This window comes from Sciurus vulgaris (assembly GCF_902686455.1).
Source record: "Sciurus vulgaris genome assembly, chromosome: 12".
Classification (NCBI taxonomy): Eukaryota; Metazoa; Chordata; class Mammalia; order Rodentia; family Sciuridae; genus Sciurus; species Sciurus vulgaris.
In genome coordinates, this window is record NC_136473.1 from 12,472,889 (window position 1) to 12,487,175 (window position 14,287).

A 14,287-nucleotide genomic window follows, 5' to 3' on the forward strand; every position below is an offset into this window, starting at 1 on the left:
TGGTTGCTTTTGTTTGGATACAAGGCAAAATTTAAAAAAAAAAAATCACTCGTACAAAATTACATCAGCTTAAACCTCTTAAGTCATCCCCATAACAAAAAGGCCAGGGAAAGAATAATCTCTGGATATTGTTGATAGCAGTCAATAAATTCTCCCATCTACTCTTGGCTCTTCTCTCATCTCTGTTGACACCATGAGGTTGGAGGCAGAGCACTCAGCACAGCAGCACTTCCAATTTAGGAAAAGGATTCACCTGTTTTTAAAATAATCTGCTTAGAGCACAGGGATACTTGCAGAGAAGCCCCCAGCAGACTCCTTCTCATGTGGCATTGACTAGGACTGGATCACAACCCCTTTGAAACAGTGATTACATGTTCATGCCAGTGGAATTAACATGAGTGACCCAAAGAAATAATGTGGAGGAAAGAGATGTTTGAGAAGCAATGATCTCAGTCACTGACGTCATAATGAAAAGACAATGATTTCTTTAGATTCAATGTTTCCAGGTTGCCTAGGCTTTGAACTGTTGGGAAACTTAAAACCTAGTAATAGCTTAAGTTTTATTTCAACCAAATGATTATGAGTCTCTGAATTGGAGACTGAGACTTAAATGAATGGGTCTATATAAATAGACACAAAATGATTAGTTGTCTTTATACACATATTTCTTACTGACAGTTGGCACAAAAATAGACCAGTGTGTGAAACCTGGAGCCTCACCCAGCAGCAGGACTGTTAGAGGAGAAATGCAGAGACAGTGAGAGGAGTCTGACCAACTTTCACTTACTCTATCATTTAATGAAATCTGAATACCTCAGCATTAATGGAAAGTAATACAGAAAGAAGAGAGACCCAATGACTGCAATTCAGATGGATCACAAGTTTGATGCATGGAAGCATAGTAAAAGCCACAGAGCAAGTGACTTGCTTAACATGGTGCGGTTAAGGTTAAGATTTTATCTAGGCTACCTCAAGTATACTCTAGGTATGAGTAGAAATTCTTAGGAGAATAACAAACTACTGGAGAGCTTCCATTTTCTGTATGAAGAATGACAGGTGATGTTGGGCAGAAAAGTCAGAATGAAAGGTATGTATCAAGTACTAATAAGATAACAAAGTCAAGAGGATAACAGCCTTAAGACACCACCTTTTTAGCTATGATAGTTCCTCTTGGTATCTGAGATGAAAGTTTGGTGTTTCTAGGTCTTATGATATGATATTCAAGGTCTATAAAAACAGCAGAAAGAGGACCAATAAGTGATGGAGTTTGACACTCTTCTCTTATACCTCTACATTGTATCAATATTCCTAATAGAATGATTTGGAAGCCAATTGTTCATTGTCCCAGATTAGTGATCTTCATCAATCTCCTCAAGTTTTCCATGAAGGTGAGTTGAATTTTCTGTCCCTTACTACTGAAAGCATCAGAACCTAGCAATATTCTATATTACACTGTTCAGGACTTCATGCAACAAGAAAGGCAGTTTATTGATCTCTGTAATGTCACAGCATGATTTTCACTTAGAGTAATAAGCCTTCATAAATTTAATATTTCTTATTGGTGGATACTTAAATTTCTGCCAGAAAATTTTTATAGTTTGTGCAAAAAGAAGAGTCTGCTGATCATGAGACTTTATCCAGCAGAGTTATAACATAACACCTGTTTCAGGCCAATTTTGGTAAGCCTCTATTGATATTTTGATTGTCTGTATTTCCAGTTAGACATTGAAATCCCAAGGGAGGAGCTGTCTTGTCTTCCACATTTTAATTGACCTACAAATCCCTCCCACCAAAAAAAGATCCAATGATTTTATAATGAAGCAGAGTTCATCATACATGTTGTTGAGGTTGCTGACTAGTGAGGTCTGGTGGATGTGAAGCAAGGTCATTCTGGGTCTTTTTCTGGGACATTCAGGGAGAGACTTGGGCACAAGCTACCATGTGAATGTAGACCACCTGGAGCCCAGGATCAGTATAGACAAACATTTTTCTCAGAGAAAAAACAGATAGTGATACTATCCAGCAAATGCAACCCAGGTAAAGTCAGGACACACCATAATCCAAGTTTGTGTGTCACAGGACATGATAGAAATTTAACAGTAAATTGCTAAATAACAGAGAAGATTGAGGGTTCTCAGTGAGGTTAGTGACACTGAGCAAAATCAGCTTGAGAGAGGGCTGGTGTTCTACAAGAAATTCTTTTCTGCTTACTTTGAGGTTCAGACCTTTTCACCTTCATAGATAAATACTATACTTAAAATACAAAAGTGAAACATAAATTGCAGGAAACCAATAAATATTCCGGAGCTTTAGTATTCATACAGAATGCCACTTTTCAGAAAGAACCTAGGCTTCCATTACATCTTGCAAAGTACTTTCCTGGAGTGTCAGGCATTTGTCCTTCACTAAGCAGTGTGACATAGCACCTTTTTTGGTGCACACTTCTCAGGACCGCACACTCATCAACAAGGGCCATTTTCATGACAAAACAACATAAAAAGATTCAGAAAACATATTTCCAATGAGAAAGTTGAAAAAGCTCTTGTTTTTTCTTTTTCAATGTTCACCTGTGATGCTTTCTGTGAGGATCAAAATTTGAATTCTGTGTATATGTCTGTGGGTGGAGATAGAGAGTACATTTTTTCAAATAATGAGTGATTGAGAAAGGGCTTATCTTAATAAAATTAAAACCACAAGAAAATGGGATCTGGCGATCCAAGATGGTGGACTAGAGGGTGACTGCATCTCCAGTTGCTCCAGAGCCCAGGATTCAAGAAGGGGAGGCATTGAGAGACTCAGACTAAAATAGAGCCACGGGGTGAGTCTCCCCCACTCAGTGAAGCACTGCCCGGGCGGCAGGCCCAGATTCGGGCAGCTTATTAGAGTAGGGCAGGGCAGGTAGAGTCTTCCCTAGGCAGCCCTGCGCGCTCTGGCAGTGGGCTCCTCACACAGGGCCAGATTCTCCAGCATCTCGGAGCAGGCCCCCCAGTGAGAGCCTTTCTGCACAGAACCAAGCTTCAATTCCCTGAACCACCGTGGCAAGTTCCTGCCTGCAGGTTGCTTCAGGGACCAGGACAGGGCAGCCAGGGACTTCCCCAAGCAGCCTGGCCCCCTCCAGTGGGAAACACCTTTCCAGGCTAGCTTCTAGGAGCCGGCCTCCCAGTGAAAGCCTTTCCACCCAGAGCCAGCTCCAAGTCCTGGAACAGCGGGCTAGGGGCAGCTTTCTTTGGAAGCACTGCATTATCACATTACTCCAAGACTTCAGGCTACTGAAGGCAGGAAGATGAGACACTGGAAATCTACAGGGACACTATAAGCCAATAGAAGAATTCTGCAATATCACAGAGTCCCACTGACATCTGACCAATATGAGAAAACAAGGGAAGAAAATGTTCCAAACAAACCTAGATACTATATCAATAAAACCCAATGACAGCACAGCAGAAGAAATGTCAGAAAGGGAGTTCAGAATGTACATAATTAAAACAATCAGGGAAGCAAACGAGGAGATGAAAGAGCAAATGCAGGCATTAAATGATCGCACCAATCAACAGTTAAAGGAGCAAATACGGGAAGCAAGAGATCATTTCAATAAAGAGTTAGAGATATTGAAGAAAAACCAAACAGAAATCCTTGAAATGAAGGAAACAATAAACCAAGTTAAAAACTCCATAGAAAGCATAACCAACAGGATAGGTCACCTGCAAGACAGAACCTCAGATACTGAAGACAAAATATTTAATCTTGAAAACAAAGTTGACCAAACAGAAAAGATGGTAAGAAATCATGAAGAGAATCTACAAGAATTATGGGATATCATGAAAAGGCCAAATGTAAGAATTATTGGGATTGAGGAAGGCATAGAGAAACAAACCAAAGGAATGAACAATCTATTCAATGAAATAATATCAGAAAATTTCCCAAATCTGAAGAATGAAATGGAAAACCAAGTACAAGAGGCTTATCAGACTCCAAATATACAAAATTACAACAGACCCACACCAAGGCACATTATTATGAAAATACCTAACAGACAAAATAAAGACAGAATTTTAAAGGCCGCGCGAGAAAAGAATCAAATTACATTCAGGGGGAAACCAATAAGAATATCAGCAGATATTTCAATCCAGACCCTAAAAGCTAGAAGGGCCTGGAACAACATTTACCAAGCCCTGAAAGAAAATGGATGCCAACCAAGAATTTTATACCCAGCAAAACTTACTTTCAGATTTGATGATGAAATAAGATCCTTCATTGATAAATAAAAGCTAAAAAAATTTACAAAAAGAAAGCCAGCACTACAGAACATTCTCAGCAAAATATTCCATGAGGAAGAGATGAAAAACAATCATGCAAATCAGTAATGGGAGGAACTAGCCTAAAGGAATAGCCAATAAAGGAGGAACCAAATCATGTGAAAAAACAAAAATGAGTCAAATTACTGGGAATACAAATCATATCTCAATAATAACCCTGAATGTTAATGGCCTGAATTCATCAATCGAAAGACATAGACTAGCAGAATGGATTAAAAAGAAAAATCCAACAATTTGCTGCCTGCAAGAGAATCATTTCATAGAAAGAGATACCCATAGACTAACGGTGAAAGGATGGGAAAAAACATACCCATGCACACGGACACAGCAAAAAAGCTGGAGTATCCATCCTCATTTCAGATAATGTGGACTTCAAGCCAAAACTAGTCAGAAGGGATAAAGAAGGACATTACATACTGCTTAAGGGAAGCATATATCAGCAAGACATAACAATCATAAATATCTATGCCCCAAACATTGGCTCATCCATGTACATCAAACAAATCCTTCTCAAATCCAGAAACCATAGAGACCACAACACAATAATACCAGGTGATTTTTAACACACCTCTCTCACCGCTGGATAGATTGTCCAAACAAAAATTGAATAAAGAAACCATAGATCTCAATAACACAATCAACAATGTAGACTTAACCAACTTATATACAATATACCATCCAACAAAGAATGAATACACTTTCATCTCAGCCACACATGGATCCTTCTCTAAAATAGACCATGTCTTATGCCACAAAGCTACTGTTAGCAAATACAAGAAGATAGAGATACTATCTTGTACTCTACCAGATCATAATGGATTGAAATTAGAAATAAATGACAGAATAAAAAACAGAAACTTCTCCAATACCTGGAGACTAAATAATACACTATTATATGATGAATGGATAAAAGAAGACATCAGGAGGGAAGTAAAAAAATTCTTAGCAGTAAATGAGAACAAAGACACACCATATCGAAATCTCTGGGACACTATGAAAGCAGTACTTAGAAGAAGATTTATTTTATGGGGCGCATTCAACAAAAGAACTCAAAATCAACAAATAAACAACTTGACACTACAGATCAAAGCCCTAGAAAAAGAAGAGCAGACCAACACAAAAGTAGTAGAAGACAGGAAATAGTTAAAATCAGAGCTGAAATCAATGAAATTGAAACAAAAGAAACAATCGGAAAAATTAACAAAATAAATATTTGGTTCTTTGAAAAAATAAACAAAATTGATAAACCTTTAGCCACACTAAAAAAGAGAAAGAGGGAGAAAACTCAAATTACTAAAATTCGGAATGAACAAGGATATATCACAACAGACACGAGTGAAATACAAAACATAATTAGAAGCTATTTTGAAAATCTATACTCCAACAAAACAGAAAACCTCGAGGACATCAACAAGTTTCTAGAGACATATGAATTACCTAAACTGAACGAGGAGGACATATACAACTTAAAAATCAATTTCAAGCAATGAAATAGAAGAGGTCATCAAAAGCCTACCAACAAAGAAAAGTCCAGGACCAGATGGGTTTTCAGCTGAGTTCTACAAAACCTTTAAAGAAAAGCTCATTCCAATACTCCTCAAAGTATTCCATGAAATAGAAGATGAGGGAACCCTCCCAAACTCATTCTATGAACACAATATCACCTTGATACCTAAGCCAGACAGAGACACATCAAGGAAAGAAAATTTCAGACCAAAATCCTTAATGAACATCGATGCAAAAATTATCAACAAAATTTTAGCAAATCACATACAAAAATATATTAAAATGATAGTGCCCCACGATCAAGTGGGTTTTATCCCAGGGATGCAAGGTTGGTTCAACATCCGGAAATCAATAAATGTCATTCACCATATCAACAGACTAAAAGTTAAGAATCACATGATTATTTCAATAGATGCAGAAAAAGCATTTGATAAAATACAGCATCCCTTCATGCTCAAAACACTAGGGAAAATCAGGGTAGTGGGATCATTCCTTAACATTGTAAAGGCAATCTATGCTAAGCCCATGGCCAATATCATTCTCAATGGTGAAAAACTGAAAGCATTCCCCCTAAAAATTGGAACAAGGCAGGGATGCCCTCTTTCACCACATCTATTCAACATCGTTCTTGACACTCTAGCCAGAGCAATTAGACAAACCAAAGAAATTAAAGGGATACGAATTTGAAAAGAAGAACTCAAACTCCCTGTTCACTGATGACATGATTATATATTTAGAGGAACCTGGAAATTCCACCAGAAAACTCTTAGAACTCATAAGTGAATTCAGTAAAGTAGCAGGTTACAAGATCAATGTTCATAAATCCAATGCATTTTTATACATAAGTGATGAATCTTCATAAAGAGAAGTTAGGAAATCTACCCCATTCACAATAGCCTCGAAAACAATAAAATACTTTGGTATCAATCTCACAAAAGAGGTGAAAGACCTCTACCATGAGAACTACAGAACACTAAAGAAAGAAATTAAAGAAAACCTTAGAAGATGGAAAGATCTCCCATGTTCTTGGATAGGCAGAATTAATATTGTTAAAATGGCCATACTACCAAAAGTGCTACACAGATTCAATGCAATTCCAATTCAAATCCCAATGATGTACCTTACAGAAATAGAGCAAGAAATTATGAAATTCATCTGGAAGAATAAAAAACCCAGAATAGCTAAAGCAATCCTCAGTAGAAAATAGCAAAGCAGGGGGTATCGCAATACCAGATCTTCAACTCTATTACAAAGCAATAGTAACAAAAACGGCATGGTATTGGTACCAAAACAGACAGGCAGATCAATGGTACAGAATAGAGGACATGGATACAATGGGTGGGGAGACTTGAAGAGGGTGAGGGCATCTTTCCTTTGGCTTACCAACCCACTCTCTCTGGCACCCACCAGACTGGAGCTAACATCAAACTTTAGACAACCCAACTATCAGTGGAGAAGGGAAGCCGAGAAATGTTTTGAAAACCAGCCGAAGCAATCATTCAACTTCCCACTGAGACTGTCCTTTATTTTTACCCTGTCTCACATACCTCTTTCATCTTTGAATCCAAATATATTTTATGCATCAATTCATTGAGGAAAGGGATGTCTGAATAGTATATTACAGTTTTCGTGTAAATTCTGATATTTTTACTTTTTTAAAAAATAAATCTGTATATATTTTTCTCTCACCTGTCTTCCTGAATTCTCTTTCTCTTTTAACTCGTGCTAACAGCCAACCTCGATTAATTCCCTCCCTACTAGTACTATAAAGTTTTACCTCTATTTTCTCTCCCTCATAAACATCACAGCTTACACTACTTCTGTTCCCTCATTTTCCAACATTTGAAACAGTAAACCTGTTCAGCAAACTTACTGTTTATATTGTGGACAATAATTGAATAAATCGTTTATTTTATTATGACAAAACTGTAGACACATTAATAGGAGCCATGTGGTTTAAAGTTGTATATTGTTTGCATTGGATGCTGTTAATAGTGCTCTTCCCCTTAAAGATGAAGTACTGGAAGCCTTTAGGGACACTGTAAGACTAGAGGGTAGAAAATGTACTGCCTCGGAGATCCGTACCACTACATGGGAAGGCACACAAACAACATGAAAAAACAAGGGGACAAAGTGCCTCAAACAATATTTCAGAGAGAAAATATAAGAAGTGAAATATTACTTCAATAAAGAGACAGAGATTATAAGATGGAATCAGGTGTAAACTCTCAAAATGAAGGAAATAATAAACCAAATTAAAATTTCAATGAATTATATTACCAAAAGACTTAGAAGACGGAACCTCAGACAAGGATGACAAAAAAATATGCTCTCGAAAATAAAGTGAACCACACAGAGAAGATGGTAAGAAACCATGAACAGAACTTCCAAGAAATATGGAATAACATGAGAAGATGAAATGTAAGATTTATCAGAAGAGATGAAAGCATGGAGATACAAACCATAGAGATACAAAGCATAGGAACACAAAAGATGCAAAATCTTTTCAATGACATAATATCAAAAACTTCCCAAATATAAAGAATGAAATGGAAAATTAAAGATTCTCTCAATAGATGCACCAAAAGCACTTGACAAAATAGCACTTCTTCATGTTCAAAACACTAGAAAAACTAGGGGTAGTAGGAGAATACCACAAAACTGTAAAAGATATCAATGCTAAGCCCAAGGCCAACATCATTCCAAATGGAGAAAAATTGAAAGAATCCCCTCTCAAAACTGGAACAAGACAGGGATTCCCTCTTTCACCACTTCTATTCAACATCATCCTTGAAACGCTAGTCAGAGCAATCAGACAAAAGAAATTAAAGGGATACAAATAGGAAAAGAAGAACTCAAACTATACTATTTGCTGATGACATGATTCTATATTAATAGGATACAAAAAAATTGCCCAAGAAAACTTATGGAACTCATAAATGATTTCAACAAAGTACCAGGATTTAAAATCAATGTCCATAAGTCAAATGCATTCCCATACATAACTGATGAATCAACTTCAAGAGAAATTAGGGAAACTGCCCAATTCACAATAGCATCAAAAAAATAAAATAAAATACTTGGGAGTCAATCTCACAAAAGAGGTGAAAGACCTCTACAATGAAAACTACAGAACACTAAAGAAAGAATTGAAGAAGACCTTAGAAGATGGAAAGATCTTTCAGACTCTGGGATAGGATCATATTATCAAAAGTGTTATACAGATTTAATGCAATTCCTATTAAAATCCCAATGACATTCTTCATAGAATTAGAAAAAGCAATCATGAAATTCATTTGGAAAAATAAGAGACCCAGAAACACCAAAACAATCCTTAGCAAGAAGAGTGAAGCAGGAGGCTTCACAATACCAGAACTTAAACTATACTACAGAGCTATAGTAACAAAAAAAGCAGGGTATTGGCACCAAAATAGACATATAGAACAATGATACAAAATAGAAGACACAGAGACAAACCCACATAAATAGGGTTATCTCATACTAGACAAAGACACCAAAAAAATATATATATATTGGAGAAAAGAGAATCTATTCAACAAATGGTACTAGGAAAACTGAAAATCCATGTGTAACAAAATGAAATTAAACCTTTATCTCTCACCCTGCACAACAATCAATTCAGAGTGTATCAAAGACGTGGGCACTAGAATAGAGACTCTGTGACTATTAGAAGAAAAAGTAGGCCCAAATCTCCATCATGTTGGCTTCCTTAACAAGACTCCTAAAGCATAAGAAGTTAAACCAAGAATCAATAAATAGGATGGACTCAAACTAAAAACTTTTTCTCAGTAAAAGAAACAATCAGGTAAAGAGAGAGCCTAGATATTGGGAGTAAATATTTACCCACATGCACCTCAGATAGAGCATTAATCTCCAGGATATACAAAGAACTCAAACAACACCAATAAATAAATAAATAAATAAACAAACAAACAAACCAATCAATAAATGGGCTTAGGAACTGAATAGACACTTCACAGAAGAAGAAATACAGTCAATCAACAAACATGAGAAAATGTTCATCATCTGTAGCGAAGAAATGCAAATCAAAATGACTCTAAGATTTCACCTCACTCCAGTCAGAATGGCAACTATCAAGAATTCAAGTAATAATAAGTGTTGGCAAGAATGTGGGGGAAAAGTACACTCATACATTGCTGGTGGGACTATGAATTGGTGAAACCACTACGGAAAGCAGGATGGAGATTCCTCAGAAAACTTGGAATGGAATGACCACCATTCAACCCAGCTATCACATTCCTCAGTTTACACCCAAAGGACTTAAAATCTTACTAGAGTGATGCAGCCACATCAATGTTTACAGCAGTTCAATTCACAACAGCTAATGTATGGAAGCAACCTAAATGCCCTTCAATGGATGAATGGCTAAATAAAATATGGTACATATAGACAATGGAATATTACTCTACCTTAAAGAAGAATGAAATGGTGGCATTTGCAGGTAAATGGATATATACTAAGTGAAATAAGCCAATCCCAAAAAAACCAAAGGTTGAATGTTTTCTCTGATAATCAGATGCTGATCCATAGTGTGGGGGATAGGGAAGAATGAAGGAACTTGGGATTGAGGGGCAGGGGGTGTGGGATGGTGGGGATGGGAAGGACAGTAGAATGAAACAGACATTATTACCCTATATACCTGTATGTTTACACTATTGGTGTGATGCAGCATCATGTGCAGCCTAAGGAATGAGAAGTTATGCTCCATTTGTGTACAATGTGTCAAAGTACATTCTATTGTCATGTATAACCAATGTTCAACAATGTAGAACAAATGTTTAAAAATCAATAAAAAAGATTAAAATCAAATCCTTACACTGTAAAGAAGGAGGAGGAGGAGGAGGAGGAGAAAATAAAAAAGAGAATATGATGAAAAGTTAGAGAATTGTTTCCATTGGAGTTTCAAAGGTTTTTGTCTTCCCTCTGCAGCTGTGTTAGGCGGGTTGTTAGAGTGAGATGGGAGATCCCATAGGGAGGACTATTGGGCTTAGGTAGCCTCCAAGCTCTTCTTTCAATTGGTCAGAAGATTTTAAATCAGCTCGACTCCCTGGCCAGATAGATGATGGACCACACTGGGCTACTATCCCCCAGGAAAAATCCCTGGGTTGCACACATGTGGTGAAGGGGCCAATTCTTCCCCACAAACACACATGAACTTCATGTTTTTAGCGCTCTTGGGTTCAGATTCCAAACATGACCAATTCCTCCCCTTGCCTATATAAATTCTTGGCTGGGCATGGCTCTGCCAGCCAGGCTTGGCTTTCCCAGCCAAATTTTCAAGCAGACAATCTTGCAAGTGGCCATTCTGGAGGGGAGAGGGGAAGCTAGGTGTGTTTCCCGAACTAGTTCTCCCCTATCCACTTCCTATTTTCTCCTGGACTCTTATACACATGTTATGCCATGCATTGTGGGTTTGCCAGACGTTTTTTGCAAGTTTGGCAAGGTTGTCAGAATTTAATTATCAGGTGCCCCAGTGCTGGAGCTGCAAATGTTTCCTTCCCCTGATTTCCCTGGTAGTCAGGAGAGAAGTGGCTTCTTCATATTCTCCACACAATATGGTTGTGCAAGACACCTTTCAGGTTAGTACCACAGTGTCTTTGATCTCTGATGTCTCCATATCCGTACACACCTCAGACCTCCTGAGTTGGGGGTTCCTTTGATTGATGTACCGCTTGACTATTTTAGCACAGGGGAGATTGCATCCACAAGTGTTACTGCTGGAAGCAGCAATGCTGGAGATTTCTTCTGTATTTTGTTATATCCAAGGGCCTTATTCCCCATGCTGCTTGGAAAGGCGAGAGTTAACTCCCAGAAGCGTTTCCCTTTCTCACCTTGCTGAGAAGCTCTGTGTCTGAATTTTTGGTTTCAGGCCACAAAGTAATCAGGAAAGTGAAATTCTCTATAATACTGTTTTGAGTCTCTGGTATGTTCTTAGGGCCTGTGCCTTGAGGGTTGTCACTCAGGGCACACATACTCATTAAATAAGAAAGGGAAGGTTCCCAGGGCTCAGAATCCATTTATGGACACATGAAAATGTTTTACATTTAATAGATGCTAAAATCAAAAGTGAAGGAGGAGGAAGAGGAGGAGGAGGAGGAGGAGGAGGAGGAGGAAGAAGAGAAGGAGGAGGAGGAGGAGGGGGAGGAAGAAGAAATAATCATGAAATGGAATAGGAAACCCTGACCTAACTTTCTCTATACTTAAGATGAAATTTTAATAATTTTCATGACAGATGGCCACACAAAGGTAAACACATAAGGAAGTCATAGTCCATCCTGCTTCCACTTCATCCCCTAAATGACCAGTGACATTCATCCCTATTGTGGCAGATCCTCTTCAAAACACCACCTATTTCTTCCAAGCTTTTCTTTGAATTTCTTTTCCTACATTATAAGGCCCATTTCTTCAGCTGTCTAAACTCACAAAGCTGAAATGAAACCAGATCATGATAGTAATTGACCCACAGTCTTAGTGCCTCATTATCCCTACATTACCAAGGCAAAACCCTCTGGAATTTCCCCAGGTCCTCTAGTCAAGACTGTTCCTTAAATGTCACTTTGATCCATCAGGAGGGTAGCCTCTGAGGAGCCCCTGCATCACTTAAGTTTATTCACAAACACAATATTTCATCAGTTTGAGTCCTGTAGGATTTCAGGGTCAAGAAGAGGAGTTATCAAATGGACAGAAGTTGAAAAGTGATTGATGTAAGGGGAAATAATATTATAATGATGAGAATAAAAATCTAGACTCAAATCAGTTTTCAAAGGACCCTCCCCCCTGCCATTGGGAAAACTATACAGGATTCTAAAACATATTTCCTGAGAAAAAGATGGAAAATAGCATTTCTAGTCCCAAAGCTTTTGAGGTGTAAGTCTATGATCTGCCTCACCAGATTGTTGGTCTCTCCTCTTAGTCATCTTGGTGGATGAAGGTTAATAATACACCTTCTGGCACCTGCTCTTGAATGATAGTCAATGGATAAGGACAAGATATGAAGAGAAAAAGACTCACACCAAAAAGGGGAAACAAATAGAAATACCAATCACTGAGCAACAAGCATTCTTACAACTCACAATCCAGAATAAAGTAATCTCATTCTGTAGGTGTGTCCAATAGAGATACATCGTATCTTCTCAACAGCTAAGAAGTGGCTTAATGGAGGATCCTGGGTCGCTGAGGGTGCTCGGCATGTTCCTGAGTGAATGGTGGAAAAGAGCAACACGTCCTCACTGCCACCAGTCTCCTGAGCTAAGGACAAGAGCTGAGACTGAGCCTCAATTTACCACAGCATTTTGGTGACACTTCCCATACCCTCTAGAATATTCAGTCTGCATCGAACTGTGCCTCACTTTGGAGATAACGTCCACGTGAATGAAGGAACTGGGTGTGCACTTGCAGTCTGCACATAACAGGGAGCTTGCGCGTATGTGTGGTGGGCCAGAAGTAGGGACTTGGTTATAAATTCAGAGATCTTAGCACATCCCGAGAGCACCATCCTATAAACCTCTCTTTTATGGGTTCTTTCCCTTTTTCAGTGCTATCAATCACCTACCTTTATCATCATATCCTGAAGAATATTGACCTTGAGATATTGACATTCCTACCAGAGTTTCCTCCTTCTGGGCAGGATGGTGGGGATTTCTGCATTTGATGGAGGTGGTTTGGAAGCAGGGTTCACAGTTTCAGTTATTTTCCTTGCTTTTTCTCTTATTATAATAAATTATTTACAGTGCAGATGTTTGTTTTTTGAAAATGAAAATAATGCATACAAATTGCAAAAGCTTAGAAAGTAAAAAAGAATGGTACATGTCCTTTGATGACTTCTAAAAGCAAGCATATGGGTTCTTGGGTGTGTTTTTTTTTTATTATTATTTATAAACTTAAAGTCATCTTCACCATATGGCTTGTATCTTTTTCTTTCATTAACATAAATATTTTTCCAAATTAGTATTTTCCAAGTTAATATAATATTTTTCCAAGCTAGTATTCAGTGATTCCAGTATATTTTGCTTGTTCTAAAGATATGCACCTTATTAGCTTAATTTCCTAATCATTAAAGCAAGTTATGGCATTTGTCTTATTAGTTGATCACATCACTCATTCTTCATTCTTCTAGCAATACTTTATTGTACTTGTTTTGTATTTCAAACACTTTTATGGATAAATATTCCAGGAGGAATTGTGTAGTCACCATATTAAGAGGTAATATATTCTCAGGTGCCAGGGATTCGGGCATGGGATAATTGGGGAACGTGATTTAGCCTATTCTACTTGCTATATGATTAGTCTGGGACATCCAGGCATTAGTTTTCCAATCTTTCTAGTAGGAATAATTTTATCAACAGGCCCTAGATACTTGAAACTCTAGACTTTCGTCTCAGAAAGGAAGAAGAAAACTACATCTATAAAGATACGTTCTTTCA

General features: G+C 37.8%; 1 protein-coding gene across 1 annotated transcript in view; it reads right to left on the reverse strand.

The window, feature by feature from the left end:
• The window catches only part of LOC306642113 (aldo-keto reductase family 1 member C1-like), a 227,436-nt gene that overhangs the window by 194,545 nt on the left and 18,604 nt on the right, over positions 1 to 14,287 (reverse strand). The window lies entirely within an intron of this gene.